The sequence below is a fragment of the Cebus imitator genome, unplaced genomic scaffold (genome assembly GCF_001604975.1).
Source record: "Cebus imitator isolate Cc_AM_T3 unplaced genomic scaffold, Cebus_imitator-1.0 Scaffold39, whole genome shotgun sequence".
Lineage (NCBI taxonomy): Eukaryota > Metazoa > Chordata > Mammalia > Primates > Cebidae > Cebus > Cebus imitator.
Window position 1 is genome coordinate 573982 of NW_016107354.1, and position 21896 is coordinate 595877.

Below are 21896 nucleotides of genomic sequence, written 5' to 3' on the forward strand. Positions count from 1 at the left end.
CTCCTCTTCTCTCTTCTCCTGCTTCCGCCTCTCTGGGTTTCCGTCCTTTCCTCCTCCTGGCCCTCAGCTCCTGTTGAGACAGGAACCCACCCACCCCCGCCACCATCTCCTCCCTCTCAGTTCTCTCTTCTCCCTCCAGCCTCTGTTCCTTCCAGGACGCCCCTTTGTAATTAAACTGCCGATAGACCTAGGCCCAGATGCCAGCATCCCTGGATGCCCACACCGGCTGTTCTTGGGGCCTTGGCAGCAAGCGAGCAGCCAGCACGGAGGAGAGTGGGCAGAGAGCTATCCTCTCTGAGAGCGGAGGCCTCTGAGCTGCAGGAGGAGCCACGCGCAGCCCCCGCCCCCCACCACCCCGTGGGCTCTCTCCTGCCCCCTTCACCCTGCTGTGCACACAGGCGCCTCAGGCTGAGTGGCCATCAGCCCAGCGGCCCCACGAGGCCTGGCGGGCACGTGATACTCGCCGTGGGCCCCAGCAGCTGTGCTGCCCGTCTCCCTGCCATGCTGACTTTTGTTTTTCTGCTCCTGGTTCCTGGCTTAAAGCTTTTCAGAGCAGTCTTCCTTACCCCCAGATCCCAGCCTCCATCTTTCTGGATTTGGCCTTTTCCCTTTGTTGCCTCTGCTTCTGGGGTCCTGTTGCCCTGAGTGGGAAACTCCCTACACCCTAAGCTCTGAGCAACTCTGTGGTCTGGCCAGCCCTGGCCCCCCTGGTTGAGTTGCGGGTGGGGACTGAGATGGAGACAGGAATGGAGGAAGTCAGGGAAGGCTGCCAGAGGGAATTCTGGGGAGCACTGGGAAGCAGACACTTTGGAGAGACCTGCCCAGCCCAGTCCCCCTCCTCTGGTGCCTTCCCTACCATCAGTCGTGACCATGCTGGCAGCCATGTTTTCCTGCAAGGCCATGAGCTACCCGGCCATGCTGATTGGCCACTTGGACTGGACATGTGACCTGGGCTGGACCAATCGGCTTCTCTGTCCTGGGAGTTTGGAGGACTCTGGGAGGTGGACTGGCCTCTGTAGGGCTGGACACAGGGACAAGGGGTGGAGTGTTTGAGGGAGGCAAGCCTGTGTTCAGAGGAGCAGAGAGGGGCTGAGGCAGCCAGAGAGGGGTTGCCCAGCTCCCACGGCTCCCCTCTCCTTCAGCCCCTGCTCCTGGGTTCAATGAGATGCCCTTGTATCCTTCTGTGCTAACAAGCATCTATGCTCAAGCTCCTGCGAGTGGGTTCTGTCTTTTGCAGCCATCCAGCCTCCAGATAGAGCTTTTAAGAATGCAAATCAGATCACAGTGCTCATCTTCCTGGTGCCCTCAGTGGCTTCCCAGAGCTGCAGCATTGCTCCTTAAGGCCTCCCCAGCACAAGGCTGAGCAACCCGGCCCGGGCCCCTCCCATCGCCCAGAACGCCCTCACAACAGCCTCACTGCTGTTCCTCCAGCACTCCAAGTTCATTCCTGCCCCAGGGCCTTTGCACTTGCTGTGCCTTTTGCCTAGGATGCTCTCCCCAGAATCTTTTCTTTTTAATTTTTTTTGAGACATGGTCTTGCTCTGTTACGCAGGCTAGAGTGCAGTGGTACAAATACAGCCCACTCCAGCCTCCACCTCCTGGGCTCAAGCGATCCTCCTGCCTTAGCCTTCTGAGTAACTGGGACTACAGGCATATGTCACCATGCTTGGCTAATTTTTAAAATTTTTGTAGAGATGGGATCTTGTCATGTTGCCCATGGTGGTCTTGAACTCCTGGGCTCAAGTGACCCTTCCACATTGGCCTCCCACAGTGCTAGGATTATAAGCTTGAGCCACAGCACCTGGCCACCCCCTGGATCTTTGCATGGCCAGCTTGTCCTCATCAGGTTTCAGCTGGAATGTCCTCTCTTGGAGAAAAGGCCCCGATCAGCCTATGAGAGAAGCCTGGCTCGCCCTGTCATTCCATCACACAGCATCCTGTTTTGTTTTATTCAGGGCGCATATCACCATCTGTTGTTTATTTATTTGTTGACTTGTTTACATCTGCTTCCCCTGCTGGAATGAAAACATCACGTCTTGCGCACCACTGAATCCTCAGTGCTTCCAACACAGCCTGGCAACGTAGTAGGTGCTTAATGAGTATTTGTTGATTGAATGCAAAAATGAGGCAAGATGACCCAGAGTTAGACTGCCAGGAGTCTAGTGGGGTTTGTTGGAAGAGAGTTAAAGGCCCCATCTCATTGTCCCCACACGGGAGCCCCACTCTTGCCTATACATACGCTGCTCTGCCCTGGTAGAGGACAGTTCTGTAGGTTACCAAGTGGCGAGTGGAAACCAGGCTGCCAGGCTGCAGGAAGTGGTGATTGTCGCCAAGGTGACTCAGTTCTGGGCCAACCTTGGGCCCTCTTCCGGGCAGATACACACTCTATCCACTGGACCAGTGTCAGTTCTTTCTCTCGAGGGCCCCCAGATGACCTCTCAAGGAGGAGCCCCATTTGTCATATAGCGTTTCAGTAAGGGACTATGATTCACATGCCCCAAGATTGGAGGCTTTGACCTGGGAGAGGGCCTCTGGTCTAAAAACAAGCCCTGTTTTGGGTAAGCTGGCGGAGGAGACGATTTCATGTGAGGGTGAATTGCCTTTCGTCTGCCTCTCTCTGATTTGTTTTTGAAAATTCATTGTATTTATTAGATATGCCATCACACAATGGTCCCTTGACATATTTCATGCTGTAAAGAGACAGCCCCTGCCATCAAGCTGTACGCTGTAGCTGACAACACCGGGTCTTTCGTGCACACTCACGCACACACTTCCACGTGGGCACACGCTGTTGTCAAGCACACAGACGTCACAGGCTGGTGGGAGCAGCCTTGGGATGAAAGACCCAGGCTGGCGTTGGCTGTACCTCTCCTCCCCTTCCTGGAAAAATCATGGCAAGTCTGCATTGTCTGTGTGAATCAGGGAAGAGGCAGCCTGGACAGATAAAGTCCAGGATCCCAGTTGCCTCCCTGCAAACAGAAATGGCTTAACCAGCCACTGGTTTTGAGGGATGGGAGTTCAGCAAACTTTTCTTTTCCTTTCTTGTCTGCTGGTGGAGGTACTAATGAGTAGAACGAAACCCACAGAGAGTGGGGGAAGCAGAAAGCCTGAGCAATCCACTCCCTGAATAATCAGCCCCGAATAATTGAGAATTGACTTGTAATTGCAATTGTCTCAGTGTGGAGATGCTGACGCTGGAAGACGGAGAACAGGCGAGAAGAATGGTGGGGTTTGGAAAGAGGGCGTGGACTCTGGACTGATTCTGGGCAAAGCAACGGGGGGTCGAGGGGATATTTTTAATTACGATTTTAAACTACAAGGGCAAAGGGCTGACACTGTTGGGGGAAGGTTGCGAGGTTGCGGGAGGCGGAGAGAAGAGACGTATCCAGGAAGGAGCAGTATTTCTTTCCAGACTGTAAACAACTGCCAGATAAACCCCAGAAATGACACTCTGAGAGCGTCTGTGGGAAGCTTAGAGAGCTGCTTGTCCTGCAAGAGGTATTGGTTTTGTTCAAGCTTCAGCTGATGCTCGCTTAAAAAAATAGATTCCGTTTCCTCTCTTGCACCAATCTGGAGGGGGAAATCAGCACGTAACATCTGCCTCGTGTCATTGTTTAGACGCTTGTGAATAAAAGGATTCTGGCAGGACTAAGCAAATAGTAAAATGCAAGACCCAGCCAACTCCTGATTAGCTCTTGGTGGATTATCTGTTGGGGGATGATCCAGAGGGACTGTCCCATCCAGGGTGGAGTCCTTGCCACTGCACCCTGCTGTGGCCTAACTTTTGAGCGCACAGAATGTTAGATGTGAGTAATGCTTAAGGGCTGGGTCTATGCAGGGAGACAGATCTGAGGTTGAACTTGTCTCCTACACACTGTAGCTAAAAGGACTTGGGCAGTGTCTCCATTCCTCTGAACCTTTGTTTCTTCCACTGTACGATGAGGAAGATGGTGATTCCAGCTGTGACTCTATGCTTATCAGTAGCCTTGAGTTCCTCTGCATTTCCCAGAGTCCTTTGCACTTGGAATGGCCATGTGACTAGCCTGGCCAATGGGATAAGAGCGGGAGTGATGGATGTCACTTCTGGGCTGTGGTGGACAAATATACTGTGTGCCCTCCCTCTATTTTCTCTTCCTCATCTGTGGTGCAGCTACACCATAGAAGGAGCCTGGATCCCTGAGTTACTTCATGGATATGAGTCATTCAGGAGAGGCAGCTAAGAAAGAATTTTTAAGATTTTGAGATGTTTGTAATAGCAGCTAGTATTAACTACCCAAATGAATACAGTAGTACTCCCTTGAGAGGTATTGTGAAGAATTGAGTGAGGGAGGCAGAGCTTATAAGAGCTTAGCTAAGTGTTCAATATAGAAAATGTTCAATATAGAAAATGTAGAAAATGTTCTATATTTTGGCATATAGAAAATGTTCAATAAATATTAGATATAAGTATTAATTTATTTATGCTGCAAATATTTATAGAGTTCCTATCATGGGCCAGGCATGTGGATTAACAGCAGATGCATAAAATCATACTTTGGATTATGTATTAAATAGTGTGCTCCACAGTAAAATAAAAAGAATTTGGTAATTCATTCCATCAGTGATGATGATGACGATGATGATTTTTGTTTTGAGACAGAGTCTCACTCTGTCGCACAGGTTGGAATGCAGTGGTGCGATCTCAGCTCACTGCAACCCTTGAAACCTCCCGGGTTCAAGTGATTCTCATGCCTCAGTCTCCTGAGTAGCTGGGATTACAGGCACGCACCACCACACACCACTAATTTTTGTACTTTTAGTAGAGATGGGGTTTCACCACGTTGGCCAGGCTGATCTTGAATTCCTGCCTTCAAGGGATTTGCCCATCTCAGCCTCCCAAAGTGTGGGATTACAGGCGTGAGCCACCATGTCTCGCCCAATCATTGATTATTAAATATTAAACCCTATTACGCTCCAGGCATTGTGATAAATAGTGGGGACCTGTGGTTGAATACGTTCATTTTCACTCTTAAATTGCTTACTGGCTACTGAGAGATGTACAAGTAAACATACGATTTAAATGCCAAGTGACATGTGTTATATAGACAGACTTTTTCAAAGTGCTGGCAGTGTCACTAACTCTGGGGAAATCAGAGAGGGCTTCATGGAGGAAGGGGCTTTTGAGTTCAGCCTTGAAGGTCTGAGTAGAGTTTGGGCAGATGAGAAAGCATTTCAGGTGGAGGGACTGGTCTATAGTCATGAAGTCTTGTGTTTTTGTTTAAAATATTATTTATTGATTTATATTTTATGGACAAGGTCTCACTCTATTGTTTAGGCTGGAGGGCAGTGGTGCGATCACAGCTCACTGCAACCTTGAACTGGGCTTAAATGAGCCTCCTGCCTCAGCCTCCCGAGTAGCTGGGACTACAGGCTCATGCCACCACCCCCAGCTCATTTTTAAATTTTTGTAGAGATGAGGTCTTACTGTGTTGCCCAGGCTGACCTCAAGCTCCCGGCCTCAAGCAATCCTCCTGCCTTGACCTCCCAAAATGCTGGGATTACAGGCAGGAGCTACCACACCTGGCAAGATCTTGTGTTTGATGAGATGTGACAGATGCTTTGGTAGCCGGGGATATAGGGTGTCTGTGGTCGGTAGAACAACGTCGCCTGCTCCAAAGATGTCCACATCAGTGCTTGATCTGGCAGCACATACACTAAGATTGGAATGATACAGAGAGGGCGAGCGTGGCCTCTGTGCAAGGATAACACACGAATTCATGAAGCGTTCCATATTTTTCCATTATTCTAAGTGAAGTCACCCTGGAATGGAAAACCAGACTCCGTATGTTCTCACTTATGAATGGGAGCCAAGCTATGGGTATGCAAAGGCCCATAGAGTGGTCCAATGGACGTGGGAGACTCAGAAGTGGAGAGTGGCTGGGTGCGGTGGCTCAAGCCTGTAATCCCAGCACTTTGGGAGGCTGAGGTGGGCAGATTACCTGAGCTCAGGAGTTCAAGACCAGCTTGGCCAACATGGCGAAACCCCGTTGCTACTAAAAAATACAAAAATTGGCTGGGTGTGGTGGTGCATGCCTGTAATCCCAGCTACTGGGGAGGCTGAGGCACGAGAGTCGATTGAGCCTGGGAGGCAGAAGCTGTAGTGAGCTGAGATTGAGCCACTGCACTCCAGCCTGGATGACAGAGTGAGACTCTGTCTCAAAAAATAAATAAATAAATAAATAAATAAATAAATAAAGATTTTGTATTGTTTTAGCCAATACAAATGTTTGTGTGAATTTGTTACAGCAGCAATGGAGAATGAGTAGAATGTCAGATGGAGAATGTCAGGAGACCACAGTAGACCGAAGGGCCAGAGTTGTGTAGACTTATTCTGGATGAGCAGTGGGTGTCAAACTTCAGTGAGGTCCCCACTTTTCCATGTACTACTAATATTAATTAATAATTACATTCTGAGAGAGAGCGAACAGGCTTGTTCATTTTAATGGGTGTGATCCTTCCATAAATTGAATGCATGTTTCTTATTTAATTAATGTTATTTTAGGTTATTTCCAGTCCTTTGCTATTAAAATAAGGTTGCAATGAATGATTTTGACCTTGAGTAATTTTTCACATGTGTAAGATGAGTTCCAGGAAATGGAATTGTTGGGTCACAGAGAATATGCATCTTAAGAAGCCTCCATTTTTCATAAATGCTCGAGGGCATGATTCTGGTGAAAGCTAAAGGCAATCGGAGGTGCCTGAGCAGAATTCACATATGGATTCTACAAGTATTCCTGTGGCTGATGGTGTAGAGGGAGGCCAGAGGAGAGGCTGAAGCCGTGGACCTAGAGAGAAATGCATGTGCGTGACAGAGAGAGAGAGGGCACTGTTTAGGACCGGCTTGGTATGGGTGAGTGTAAGTTGATTTTCTAGTGTGTGCTTTTACTTTAAAAAACTTTTTTAAAAAAAATTTTTTTTAGATATGGAGACTCACTATGTTGCCAAGGCTGGTCTCAAACTCCTGGGCTCAAGCGATCCTCCTGCCTCGGCCTCCCACAGTGCTAGGATTACGAGTGTGAGCCACTGTGCCTGGCTCTGTGTGTGTGTGTGTGTGTGTGTGTGTGTGTGTGTGTGTGCTTTAATCAGCACAGGAACTTCCTAAGACATGAGAGGTCTTTCTTCAGTGGCCCTGGGTTTGAGAGCCTGCTGGGGGCAGGTGCGGTGGTACATGCCCGTAATCCCAGCTACTCGGGAGGCTGAGGTGGGAGAACTGTTGAGGCCAGGAGTTCAAGAGCCACTGGGACTGGTGTCCCTCACGACAAGTGAGGCTCCCTTGGTGTTCACGAGTCAGGCCTGAATTCCACTCTCCATTGTCTTCTGCCTGGCCCTTTTCACCTTCGGGGAGATAATTAACTTTGTAGTTTTGCAGGGGAGGGGGATGGAAGTGTATACCTATGGTCTTTAAACAAGGTTTTTCTGGTATTAGATTGCTTCTCAGAAATATGTGGTGACTACAGGTCTTACTGCTTCTGACTTCCGGATTTTTGGTGCTTACAGGATTTTTACAGCATCAAGGTGTAACAATTACACTACCTGCATTTTTTTCCTTTTGGTTATTTGTTTAAATAGATTCTTTACCCACCATGGAGTTTTATTATGACTTCTCCATTCTTGGGTTTATTTTGATTCTTCCTTGGTGAGCTGGATTTCAATGTCAGCTAGCTTTTTTAAGAATGGTTCATGGGGCCGGGCATGGTGGCTCATGCCTGTAATCCCAGCACTTTGGGAGGCCGAGGCGGGCGGATCACAAGGTCAAGAGATCGAGACCATCCTGGCCAACATTGTAAAACTCCGTCTCTACTAAAAATACAAAAATTAGCTGGGCATGGTGGCGGGCGCCTGTAGCTCCAGCTACTCAGGAGGCTGAGGGGAAGAGAATCACTTGAACTCGGGAGGTGGAGGTTGTAGTGAACCGAGATTGCACCACTGCACTCCCGCCTGGCAACAGAGTGATACTCCATCTAAAAAAAAAATGGATACTATATTCTCCAAGGGCATTGATGTCTGAGACTGTCGGCCTGCTGCCTTTACACTTGAACATGCAGTTTATCTTTTCGCAGCCTTACTGGGATTAGTTCGTGAGTCACCCCTGAGGAGAGCCCTGGGCCTCCTGATCCTTCTGATTCTTCTCGAGGTTGGGTTGAGACTCAGTGCTGCTTGGGCTGCCTGGTGATCCCCTGAGCTTGGGGATGCTGTATGCTGATCATGAATAGAAAATAACATAATTTGGAGTGAGAAACTTTGGCTGCCAATTTCAGGGCAGCCGGCCAGAAGATTATCTCCCTTCCTCGTGTGTTTGGGATATTTGTAACTCTAAAAATATCCATGCCTGTTGTGTACAGCTGCGCAGGCTGTACACTGCACGATTCCAGGGAACGTTGTTCCTGTAAACCACAATGTGAATGGCGCTCTGTTATGTGCAAGGTGGTGGCCCTGTGACCTCTCAGCCTGGAGTGGGCCTAGAAGCAGAGAATTCTTTTATCTCAGTGTTTCCAGACTTTGCTTATTTTCATATCACTGAGGCAGAAGCCACCACAAACAAACCTCTTGAACACCGAACAGGGAAGGAAGTAGTGATTTATTTAGCCGGGAGCTGCGGCAGGTGAAAATACCTTAACAACCGAGCTCCTCAACAAAGAAAATCCTTGCCCTTTTCAAGTCTTACAGTTCTAGAAATTACACATGAAAGGGTCTTGATCCATGAAGTAGGCATGGGGTACGTGACTAGATGGGGGTTTGATCGTGTTTAGGCAAAAACAGTGCCTTCCGGAAAGATTCCTCCATACCATGCCTGCGATCTATGGGGGTGTGATTAAGGATGGCGCCCAGGTCTGCCAGCCTTTACTTGTCCTATTTAAATGCAGTGTAGAAGTCTAGGGGGAGGGGCTCTCAGAAGCTTAAGAGGATTAAGGGTCTCCTTCCTCATCACCTTTATTAATTTATTTCTAGTTACATATTCGTCTTCTCCTATGATTTTTTTGCTCTATATTGTCTCACAGTCTTCTTACAAAAATGAAGGTAAAAGGGGAACTTTAGATCAAAATTGGGAGTGGAAGAACAGTACAACTCACCAAAATAGAAGAAGTGTGTGTGTGTGTGTGTGCGCGCGTGCGAGCACGTGTGTGCACATACGAGCATAAAAGAAACAATGCCATTGAACTCTAGCTGGATGTTGCGGTCTTTTTTTCTCTTTGTGAAACAGGAGGTATTAGGAAGTATTGTCAGCAAGAGTTAGAGCAATGTTAAAGAGAGGCTAGCACAAAGCTGTCGTTTCCTGTTGGAAGTCATCTGAAGGGCTGGAAGGGAATTAGAGGGAGAATTGTTCCCTATGACACAATTTGGTGTGGTTTAATGCCATTCCCTCCACCGTTCTGAACCCCTAGGGACCTGAGAAAACACTGGCCCAGCCCCATCCTCCATCAGCTGCTTGAATATCTTGGCAACATCCCCACATGGTGGTTCAAGTCTTTCTCCTATCCTTATGTTATAGTCTCACCAATGTACCACAATGTAGCAGTCTCTCTTTGTGAGGTATCACCTGGAGTTCTTTGTCTCACGACCAAGAGAATTAAGGAGCGTGGACACAAAGCGTGAGGTTGGAGTGAAATTTTAACAAGCAAAAGAAGAAAGCTCTCCTCTGTAGAAGGGGCCTGGAAGAGGGTTGCCATTTTTACAGTCGAATGCAAAGGCTTTTAGATGAGATGGATGAGGGCCGGGTGTCTCATTTGCATAAGGTATGAATTTCTGGTACTCCATCCCGTCCCCTTAGTGCGCATGTGGGTCCTTAGCTTGAGTTACTCCATATTGCTTTGCCTCCCTTCCTGTGCATGTGTCAGGGGACAGAACTTCCCCTTGTGGGCCTGTCTGGGCAAGTTACCTGTGTAGTCTTTCTTATCTGTGCAGCTGTGGGCATGTCTCAGGCAAGCTCCCATGTGCAAGTTTCCTTATCTGTACCTGCAGGCTGTTCTTTTGTTTGAAATAATTAAATGAAGGGCCCATCCCAACTGCCTGCCTGACCAGCCTCTTCCCTTTCTCCTCTCTCATTTACACCATTGCAAAGTTTAATGCCATTGCAAAGGGGCTTTTTTTTGAGGCTGGGCCATTCTTTGTATTGGGCAGAGTCCTGCTCCTTGGAGCTGTTGAGCCTGGTTCTGCTCTTTGGAGTGCAGCAGAATAGATAAAATCCATCCTACAAGTTGCATTCCTCCAAATGTGATTGAAAGTGGGGACTCTGGGCCAGGCATGGTGACTCTCACCTGTAATCCCAGCACTTTGGGAGGCTGAGGTTGGCAGAGTACCTAAGTTTAGGAGTTCAAAACCAGCTTCGGCAACATGGTGAAATCCTGTCTTTACTAAAAATACAAAAAATTAGCTGGGCATGGTGGCGTGTGTCTGTAGTCCCAGCTACTTGGGAGGCTGAGGCAGGAGAATCACTTGAGCCTGGGAGGCGGAGGTTGCAGTGAGCCGAGATCTCACCATTGCACTCTGGCCTAGATGACAGAGCGAGACTCCATCTTAACAAAACAAAACAAAAAAAGAGTGGAAATTCTGGAGTTAGAGTGCTTGGGTTGGAATATCCTGACTCAGGTATGAAACCTCCTGTACTTCTGTTTCGTCATTCAAAAATGGGCATAACAATAGTACCTCTTTCATATAGTTATTGTGAGAATCAGACATAGGGACATTTAAATAGCTCCTGGTACATAATAAGTTCTCAGAAACATTAGCTGTTATTATTTTCTGTAGGCAGGGACTGTGGGGACCTCATCCTCTCATACCTTCTTCTAGATTATAAGGTGGAGGATGTGGGTCCCAACTTCAGCTTAATATCTGACTCATGATGAGATCTCAAGTCACCCAAGGCCCTCCCTGGGCCTTGGTTTCTGTGTCTGGAAACAGGGTGGTGGACTCCGTGATCCCTAAATTCCTGCTTCCATCTCTAGCAGAGCTGGATAATTGTATGTCAAGGGAGGACAGAAGAAGAACCGTGTTTTGCAATGAGCAGGTCTATGCAAACCTATCCTCAAAGGCTGAGGGAGCTTAGAGGCCAGAGAATGAGGCTCACAAATCCAGCTTCTCAGAAAAAAAAAAAAAATCAATAGGAACTTACTAACCAAAGTGCTGTATCTGGTGGCCGAGAGACAGGGGATCCCTGCACCCAACCTCCAGAAAATATCTTTTTTTTTTTTTTGAGATGGAGTTTCACTCTTGTTGCCCAGGCTGGAGTGCCGTGGTGTGATCTCAGCTCACTGCAACCTCAGCCTCACGGGTTCAAGTGATTCTCCTGCCTCAGCCTCCCGAGTAACTGGGATTACAGGCACATGCCACCATACCTGACTAATTTTTTGTATTTTTAGTAGAGACAGGGTTTCACCATGTTGGCCAAGCTGGTGTCGAACTGACTTCAGGTGATCCACTTGCCTTGACCTCCCAAAGTGCTGGGATTACAGGCATGAGTCACCGTGCCCAATCGGAAATATCCTTTATCTAGCAAGCCTTTAGGGTAAAGCATGCATAGGTGGTCACACCTCAGACTTTCTTTCGAAACTCTTGACCACTAGGGAGGTTAGATAAGCATCTTGATGAGGGGTTCTGTATGCCACAGGCATTGCTTAAAGACATTGCTGCAGGAGTCAAACATCCATCATCATGGGGGTGTCGTTTCAAGATGGCGTCACTCTTGCCATGCAACGGGCTGTTTTCCTACACTCCACCCCTGGAAACTTGCCCTTGCAATCTCACTTACCCACCTCTCCTGGGATAGTCCCTGGGTCTAGAGGGAGGACGCTTGATATGGCATAGCTTCCTCAGCAGTGCGTTGGCAATAATAAATAGATTGGACCCAGTGGGATTCCAAATGAGGAAGATTCGCAGCCTTTGTTGAATAATCTCTAGTCTTCGGAATACCATGATTCTGGTTTTCTCAGAAGTAAAACAGTGAGAGATACATGGCATTCATAATTTAAATAGTAGAAATATAGTCCAGGCACAGTGGCTTATGCCATTAATCCCAGCACTTTGGGAGGCTGAGGTGTGTGATAACCTGAGGTCAGGAGTTCGAGACCAGCCTGACCAATATGGCGAAACCACGTCCCTACTAAAAATACAAAAGTTAGCGGGATGTGGTGGTGCATGCCTGTAATTGCAGCTACTCAGGAGGCTGAGGCAGGAGAATCGCTTGAACTGGGGGGCAAAAGTTGCAGTGAGCCAAGATCTTGCATTGCACACCAGCCAGGGCAACAGAGTGAGACTCTGTCTCAAAAAAAAAAAAAAAAAAAAAAAAAAAAAAAGGAAATGTAACGCACACAAATCCTACAATCAAAAAGAGAATTGGTATGCCAGAATGAAAAAAAAGAGAGAACCTATTCCATCAGGGAGCAAAATACAAACATCACGAAGAAAATTAAAACTCAGTACTCGGTTCTTCTTTAGAGACTTCTTGTAGCCAGGATTCAGGATTCGGTCCGAGTTGTAGGCAAATAATAACAGCTCAGAAACAATGGTCAAGGCTGGAATCTAATAACACATGTGTTACAGTTTTCTTCTGAAAGATAGTTTTTCTGTCTCCAATTTCCCTTTTCTACCAAAGAAAAATCATAATAAAACCCAGTTTATTTGCAAAATAAGTTTTAGCCTGACTATACTTGGCCCGATTATTTGCATAAAGTGGAGCAAGACTAGTGATTGACCACATAGACTCTTTTTAAGTTGGCTTTGCTAGAACGTACATAAGGAACTTTGGATTAGACCTGTAAAGGTCTGGATTTAGGAAGCCAAGTCACGGATTCAGCACCAAAATGTACCTGAAATGCCTGTATTAATTGGGTGACTTCTTCTGTTCTTGAGGTCCCAAAATATCTTGAGGTTCCTGGACCTGCTAGAAAGTGACATTCTTTATTTATCACAGGTCGGGAATCTTGGAGGGCACCATAAGACAAGGAACTAGGCCAGTCTTTCCAGGGGACCTTTTACTGTCTCCATCAAGTCAACCTCAATTCCTTAAAACAGAATGGTCATATCTAAAAATATCCCATTCTAGTCAAAACTTGGGCATAATAACCAGTATCTCCAGTGTGTCCTGTGGCAAAAGAAAACACATTCTTAGTGAATGTGTGTTAATAACCACATGGCAATAAAATAAGAATATTCATAAATAGTTTCCAATTATGGAGAAATCAGATAGAGAGAAAAGTAAAAGTCTCAGTTTTACTCACAAGTGTGTACTTTGCCCAATTGCTGTCCCCATAAATAGCTCAAAAGAAAAAAAAAATTTTGACTCTGAAAAAGAAAACATAAAAATAAACAGCAATTGTTCAAACAAAAGTCATAAAAATGATTTCAGCCCTTTACTAGGTCAAGTACATGTGATTAATTCTTTTTCTGTTTGATGTTGTGTTAGCAATCCTCACAAACACATCAGCTAAGTAAGAGTTCTGGAAGTTTCTAGTAGCCTAACGGTATCATCTCCAAAGTGATCAGAAACCTGTTATTCAGGATGACTTGTCAGGGTCCTTTCTATGAATTTCCTCAAAGACACAGCCCTTTAGGATCTGCAGAAAGCTTTTAGGAAAAGAATCAGAAGAAAGCAATTAACTGCATATACCAAGACATATCAGACCTTAGAAATTATCTATAATTTTGGAACACATATTAATAATACATTTATGCAAATACAACTCAAAGAAAGTTAAACACCATTTCTTATTTGACGATGTTTCCCATATTATATATCTATATATATATTAGACTGAGTCTCACTCTGTTGCCCAGGCTGGAGTGCAGTGGTGTGACCTCGGCTCACTGCAACCTCCGCCTCCTGGGTTCAAGCAATTCTTCTGCCTCAGCCTCTCAAGTAGCTGGGACTACAGGCATGTGCCACCATGCCTGGTTAATTTTTATAGTTACAGTAGAGATGGGGTTTCAACATACTGGCCAGGCTGGTCTCGAACTCCTGACCTCAGGTGATCTGCGTGCCTTGGCCTCCCAAAGTGCTGGGATTACAGGTGTAAGCCTCTCTGCTTGGTCCATAGAATTCTAACATAACAAATAAGACAAAAATTTCTCTCTTGGCCTTTCAGGGACTCTACTTGTTATGTCCAAGTTCGTTTGGGTCAAGAAGACTTAAGGTTAGAATTTGAAATTTGCTTTCAGGAAGTATGTCAGATATCAAAGGTTTAAAACCTTGATATCAAAGTAAGGGAGCTTTCAAACACTTTATCAAAATAGGATCCTGGGTGACTGCAAAATAATAATCATTTAGCCAAAGTGACAACTCGAAGATTGCAAAAAGCAAAAACCGTTACTCTTTGATAGAGAGACCTAATAAAGACAGCATGAAACTGTCTCTCTGTCTCTCCTTTTTGTCTTAAATTGCAGTTGACTCAAAAGGTAAACAAAAATTTTTTATCTCTTATTAATATGACATAAATTATTGTTTAAAAAAGAAAATGGAAATTTACTTTTATATTAGTGTATTATCAATGCAAAAGCTAATTTTAATAAAACCTTATAAACCAATCAATCCAATTTCGGTCAGCTTTGGACCACACAGATAAGATTCCCACAAATCCTTTATAACTGCTTAAAAGATTTTTTTCTACTTTTTTCTTAACCTCAACTTTTAGATTCATTTAGTTTTATCTGTACCATTTCTCCCTCATTTTGAAACAACCTTTAAATAACCTCTAAACTAGGAAAAATTACTTTTCCTTCAGCAAAAAACCACATCTTCACATCTTTTTAATAACATTTCTTCACCTAAAACACATTTTGCTTTCTTTATATACTCTGTATATAGAATTGTTTCTCTTATATCTAGTAGTTTAAATTACATGTATTAACTATAATTTTAACTCTTAGTAACCTTAATTTCCAGTGAAAAACCCAGGCAGTAAGTAATTTTGAACTGTCTTATATCTGTACTTATAGATGAAAACCATTTCATAATTTTTCAGAAAGATGCTTCCTTAATTTTTTTGTTTATTAACATATATATCTATATTTAGCTTTTCTATACCATCTAAAATAAGATGCCAAAGTATGTAAACTTAAACTTGTGTTTAAAAGCTAACATTCCAGTATTTTACCTAGAAATGACTCAGACATTTTCCAATGATCTGTTACTTCATTCAAGGTGACATGACTTTAAGGTCTGAAATTACTGAAAGGAATTTGAAACTATGACACAGGTATACTTATGCTTTCTAATGTTTTTCCCCATTACTCTGGGTCCCAAGTCCCCACATGATACCCAGGGACAGCAATGAAAGGGAGGGCTTATCTGTGTCCAGAATTTACACACCAACTATTAAGCTCAGGGCAGAAGACAGAGCTGTGAAGATAATGTCTGACCCTTCCCAGCACAGCCAGAGGACACAGCAGGGGCAGGGAGACCTCCACACTTGTCCCCAGGCCTCACCATGTCTGTTGAGTTATAGTCGAGAATCAAACGGCTCTAAGACATAAATTCACAGACAGGAGCAACAGTTTTATAACCTTAAAACATCCAGCAGAGGTAGCCTAAACCCATCTGACCATAGACCCAGGCAAAAGTGTCTGCATTATTTTTAATACTGATAATTCTGAAGACATTTCTATTTTATTTTATGAACAATTTTTTTTTAAAATGGAGTTCATGCTTGTCACCCAGGCTGGAGTGCACTGGTGCAATCTAGGCTCACTGCAACCTCTATCTCCTGGGTTCAAGTGATTCTCCTGCCTCAGCCTCCCGACTAGCTAGGATTACTGGCACCTGCCACCATGTCCAGCTAATTTTTGTATTTTTAGTAGAGATGGGGTTTCACCATGTTGGCCAGGCTGGCCTCAAACCCCTGACCTCAGGTGATCCACCCGCATTGGCCTCTCAAAGTGCTGGGATTACAGGCGTGAGCCACCGTGTGTGGCCACTAATTTTATTTATGAAGGATTGCTAAAGTCATGTGAACTTGAAACATATTTGGACTCAGTAACTTATGAGCACTCACTTATGAGCACTCACTTTCTAAGTCCATTTGGTACCATGTGGACAATTTACAAGCAGACCTATTATAAGTATACATAAAATACAGACAGGTAAAGATTTCATAGCTTTGATATACAAATTTCAGCCATGAAACAGGTAAAACTCACTAATTTACTTTTATCTTATTTTTTAAAATATAGAGATAAGGTCTCACTCTGTTGCCCAGGCTGGGCTTGAACTCCTAGGCTTAGGCTGTCCTCCTGCCTTGGCCTTCCAAAGTGTTGGGATTACAGACATTAGCCATTTTACCGGCCACAGCTCACTAGTTTGAAAGGACAGTTAGGGCTGGGCATGGTGGCTTATGTCTGTAATCCCAGCAGTTTGGGAGGCCGAGGTGGGAGGATCACTTGAGGTCAGGAGTGCGAGACCAGCCTGGCCAACATAGTAAAACCTCATCTCTAATTTTGTAAAAATACAAAAATTAGCCAGACGTGGTGGCAGGTGCCTGTAATTCCAGCTACTTAAGAGCTGAGACAGGAGAATTGCTTGAACTGGGAGGCGGAGGTTGCAATGAACTGATATCATGCCTCTGCACTCCAGCCTGGGTGACAGAGCAAGACTTGGTCTCAAAAAATAAATAAAATAAAATAAAATAAAATAAAATAAAAAAGACAGTTTGGATTCAAATTTTATAAATGGAACAAATTAAAGTTTATCTGTCCCACATGGCCAAAGTCCTTACAGAGTCTGAGAGACAACAAGGCAGTAATATTACATCTGAAGGCATGGAGTGTGAATTTAAACTTTATTTTTAACGGAGTTTCATTTAATGTGTTAGAAAAAGGTTAAAAATGGATGCCAAAGTAACACACAACCATAGGAATTCACCACAGAACTTTATAAGGATATCAATTTAATTAATTAATTAATTTTTTGGAGACATTGTTTCACCTTCGTTGCCCAGGCTGGAGTGCAGTGGCATGATCTCCTGTCGCTGCAGCCTCCGCCTCTCGTGTTCAAGAGATTCTCCTGCCTCAGCCTCCCGAGTAGCTGGGATTACAGGTGCCCACCACCACGCCTGTTTAATTTTTGTATTGTTAGTAGAGATGGGGTTTTACCATGTTGGCCAGGCTGGTTTTGAACTCCTGACCTCAGGTGATCCACCCACCTTGGCTTCCCAAAGTGTTGGGATTACAGGCGTGAACCGCCACACATGGCCTGAGACCAATTTCATGTAGATGGTTAGCTTCTAAGTTAGTCTCCATCTTCCAACTGAATCACTGAGCGCAGGGTGGAGCCCATTAGCAAATAGGACCAGAGAAGGATTTGCAGCTTCCAGGATCTTGTACTTACAAATGTGAAAAGCAGGTGCAGCTGGAAGGCAGCATGCTTAGGTCTCCCCAAATCAAGGTCCCATTTTTATACTGGATCCTTGGTCCCCCCAAAGAAAGAAGCACCACGAACAGTGCAAAGGACAGTGTAGTCCACTGCAAGGACATTCCCCCAAGGCTGGTGGGCAGCCCCATGCCAGTAACTCATTTTGTGATCCACCCATTCCCCACGGGAGTCTTACCTCGGTCTCAAGTGTTTCCAGCCTCTAGGTATCTAAATCACACTTTTCTTTCTTTTTTTGAGACAGAGTCTCGTTCTGTCGCCCAGGCTGGAGTGCAGTGGTGCGGTCTCAGCTCACTGCAACCTCCACCCTCCGAGTTCAAGTGACTCTCATTCTCCTGCCTCAGCCTCCCAAGTAGCTGGAATTACATGCATGCACCGCCACGTCTGGCTAATTTTTGTATTTTCAGCAGAGATGGGGTTTCACCATATTTTCCAGGCTGGTCTTGAGCTCCTGGCCTCAAGAGAACTACCTGCCTCAGCCTCCCAAAGTGCTGGGATTACAGGCATGAGCCACTGTGCCTGGCCAAATCACACTTTTCTTAGCTAAACATGCAAAGAAATAAGTCGCCTCCCTGCAGCAATAACACTCATTGTAAACACTGTCAGCCACCCCCAAAATGGCAGCCCTCATCAGTGACTTGTCAACATGGCACACGCAAAGGTCGTATTCTGTCACGGTACTAAGTAATCTCTGGTACTTCCAAAAGCCTAAGCGATCAGGGAAAGCAATGCAAAAAAGTCGAGGTTTAGACCCCAGAGAAACCTTCCTATGACTCTTGGAACTCCACGAGGAAGGCAGAAGACCCCCAAAAGGGGGAGAGTGACACCTTTTCCTGTGTTCCTCACGGAGTTGTGTTAGTTTGTTTATGTTGCTATAATTAAATAGCTGAGACCGTTTTTTTTTTTTTTTGAGACGGAATTTTGCTCTGTCGTCCAGGCTGGAGTGCAATGGCGTGATCTCGGCTCACCACGACTTCTGCCTTCCAGATCCAAGTGAGTCTCTCGCCTCAGCCTCCCCAGTAGCTGGGATTACAGGCATGTACCACCACGTCTGGCTAACTTTGTATTTTTAGTAGAAACGGGATTTCACCATGTTGGTCAGGCCGATCTTAAACTCCTGACTGACCTCAGGTGATATGCCCATCTTGGCCTCCCAATGTGCTGGGATTATAGGCGTGAACCACCATGCCCAGCCAAGACTGGGTAATTTACAAAGAAAAAGGTTTATTTGGCTCATGCTTCTACAGGCTATACGGAAAGCATTGTGTTAGCTTCTGCTTCTGGTGAGAACACAGGAAGCTTCCAATCGTGGCGGATGGTGAAGGGGAAGCCAGCGTGGCCCATGGTAAGAGAGGGAGCAAGAGAAAGAGGGCAGGAGGTACGGGCTTATTTTAAACAACCAGCTCTTGAGCGAACTAATGGCAAGAACTCCCTCATTACCACGAGGATGGCACCAAGCCATTCATGAGGAATCTAGCCCCATGACCCAGACACCTGCCATCAGTCCCCACCTTCAACAGTGGAGGTCACATTTCAACATGAGATTTGGAGGGGACAAACATCCAGACTCTATCAGGGTCTCAGGGGCCAGGAAGCCTCCTCTAGATTCATTCATGTAGCATCAAAGATGGCAAAAGGAAGGAGGAGCAGAAGTGGAAGGAAATGGAAGAGCAAGAGCAAAAATCACGCTAACAAGACCCAGGCACAGGGGCTCATGCCTGTAATCCCAGTATTTAGGGAGGCTGGAGCCGGAAGATTGCTTGAGGCCAGGAGTTTGAGACCATCTTGGCCAACATGGCAAAACCCCATCTCTACAAGAAATACAAAAATTAGCTGGGCGTGGTGGCGTGTGCCTGTAGTCCCAGCTACTCCGAAGACCAAGGCAGGAGGATACTTTGATCCTGGGAGGTCAAGGCTGCAGTGAGCCATGATTATGCCACTGCACTCAAGCCTAAGTGACAGAGCGAGATACTGTCTCAAAAAAAAAAAAAAAGGAAAAAAAATCAAAATTATACCAACAAGTAAGACACCAAACAGAGGGATCAAACATAATTTTTAAAAAGGCGTTTCAGTTAACTGAAAAAAAGTGCCAGAAACAGGATAAAGGCCTTCCCCATTTTGAAAAAAATTATGGCCTGAATATTAGCTTTTAATTAAGCTGACTTCTGATTGTAGAGCTCCAAAAAAAACAAAAATCTTTTTTCCAATTATAATTCCGCCTCAAGCCATTTTACTTTTACATCTGTTGCTAGCTGGACTTCCGTCATCCAATGGGCAACCCACAGAAGCACTGATCCTGGCATTTTTGGGGCATCCTGATACTCACGTCATGGTCCAAAAGTGTCCAAAAGGTGACCGCACTGCTCCACATAGAAGTGGCTGCGTAGCCTGGGATGTCCCCCATGGAGGCTTCATTCCCTCTGTCTGTTTCTTGGTCTCTCAGCTCCTGGCTGGATTGCTACATGTTCTACAGTGAGCAGTCTATGCAAAAGGGCGGAGGGAGCTGGGTAATTTACAAAGAAGAAAGGTTTATTTGGCTCTTGCTTCTACAGGATATATGGCCATAGAAAGGCTGACAAATCCTGTTTCTCAGAGGGAAACATTCATAGGGACTTACGAACAGAAGTGGTGTGTTGAGGCCGTGCAACAGTGGATTTCCACACTGACCTCCAAAAACGTATCATTTTGCTAGCAAACTTTTAGGATAAAACATGCGTAGCTGGTCACGCCTCAGACTTTCTTGCAAAACTCATGACCACTGAGGATGCTAGTAAGCATCTTGATGAGGGTTATCTATGCTATGGGCATAGGACTCCTGGGCTCAAGCAATCCACCCACCACAGCCTTTTGAGCTGCTAGGGCTATAGGTGCGTGTCACCACATCAGCTCATTTTTAATTTTTTTTTTTTTGAGACAGAGTCTCACTCTGTCACCAGGCTGGAGTGCAGTGGCATGATCTCGGCTCACTGCAACCTCCGCCTCTCAGCTTCAAGCGATTCTCCTGCCTCAGCCTTCCAAGTAGCTGGGACTACAGGCATGAGTCACCACGCCCAGCTAATTTTTGTATTTTTTTTTTAGTAGAGGCAGGGTTTCACCATGCTGGCCAGGGTGATCTCGATCTTTGGACCTCGTGATCTGCCCACCTCGGTCTCCCAAAGTCCTGGGATTACAGGTGTGAGCCACTGCACCCGGTCCATTTTTAATCTTTTGTAGAGACAAGGTCTTGCCATGTTGCCCAGACTGTCTCAAATTCCTGGCCTCAAGTGATCCTCCTTCCTCAGCCTCCCAAAGTGCTGGAATTACAGGCATGAGCCAGGGCAGCTACTTCTTAGCCATAACTCCACACTACCAAAGCAGTATCACTTCTTTTAGTGGATACTACCTTATGTGGTAGAGGTGACAATTATACCCATTTTACAGATGTGGAAACTAAGACCTAGAGAGTCTGACCCCTGGGTCACGGAGCTGGTACTTGGCAGAGCTGGGACTTGAACTCAGGACTCTGTGAGTTTAAATCTCTTACATTTAATCAGTATAATTCTAATTTTAGATAAACATTTGACTTCTTCAGCTTTAATATGCTTGGGAACAAAATTCTTCTCTTGATTTATCCAAGATGCCCCGATGCCCAAGCAGCATATCTCTGGAGGCCATGGCGTTGCATTCACGATGCCAGGCGGGGCTTTAGTCTTCAGCATTTCATCCACTTGTAGAAACGATTATCCCCAGAAAGTTGACCTGCATTTTGGGCTCCTGCCAGAAATCAAGGCATGGTACCATCTGTAAGAGATAAATAAATCAAAATATCATCAGCAGAGAAGTGTGTGCCATCTGCTGCCCCGTCAGTTGAACTGGCAGAGGCCTCCGGAGAATCCAAGGAAGTGCTTGCCAAGGCTCTGCCGCCAGCCCAGATAGCGAGGGGAGAAGCTTCACACAAGATCTGTTGGCATTTTTTCCCCTAGCTGAATTCCTTGAATCTAGCCAGCGAAGGTATATGAACTCTTGCCCTTGCCTAACAGTGAAAATCATTTCTCATTGGCTGAATTTGTTGGGGGACCAGGACCATTTCTCTTCTGCCCACCCAGCAAGTTGAAAGCACCCAGCTATAAAGAAAATTAACTGTGCACCTGCCAAAAAGCTTCGCTGCTTGTGGAATCTGGGTCTCAGAACCAGAGTCAAACTTTGAACCAGCCAGATTGGAGTCTACTTCGCTGGGCATGTCTGGAAGGCTGCTGGGTTCTCCTGCCACGTGTGGGGTCTCTGGAGGGCGTGTGGGACTTCCCTTAGAAGGAGGGAATTTTACTAGGACCTGCCTACTCTGTTAAGATGTACTACAGAGGAGTAGCCAGACCAAAGGCCCTGCGCCAAGCTGTCTTGATTGGAATCCTGGCTCCACCACTTACTGTGTGGTGTTAGACAAGTGATTCACTCCATCTCCCTCTGCCTCAGTTTCTTTTTTATTTTTCTTTCTTTCTTTCTTTCTTTTTTTTTTTTTTTTTTT

At 45.7% G+C, this 21896-nt stretch overlaps 1 protein-coding gene, 1 long non-coding RNA gene and 1 other non-coding gene across 5 annotated transcripts in view; 2 read left to right on the plus strand and 1 right to left on the minus strand.

The window, feature by feature from the left end:
- Positions 1-21896, plus strand: part of GSG1L (GSG1 like) — a 267111-nt gene that overhangs the window by 60555 nt on the left and 184660 nt on the right. The window lies entirely within an intron of this gene.
- Positions 5670-5776, plus strand: LOC119470763. Its single transcript, XR_005199731.1, has one exon. It is a non-coding gene; the product is annotated as a U6 spliceosomal RNA (small nuclear RNA).
- Positions 20901-21896, minus strand: part of LOC119470745 — a 6665-nt gene continuing 5669 nt past the window's right edge. Inside the window, exon 3 of the long non-coding RNA XR_005199707.1 lies at positions 20901-21175. This is a non-coding gene — a long non-coding RNA (uncharacterized LOC119470745). The remainder of the gene's footprint in view (positions 21176-21896) is intronic.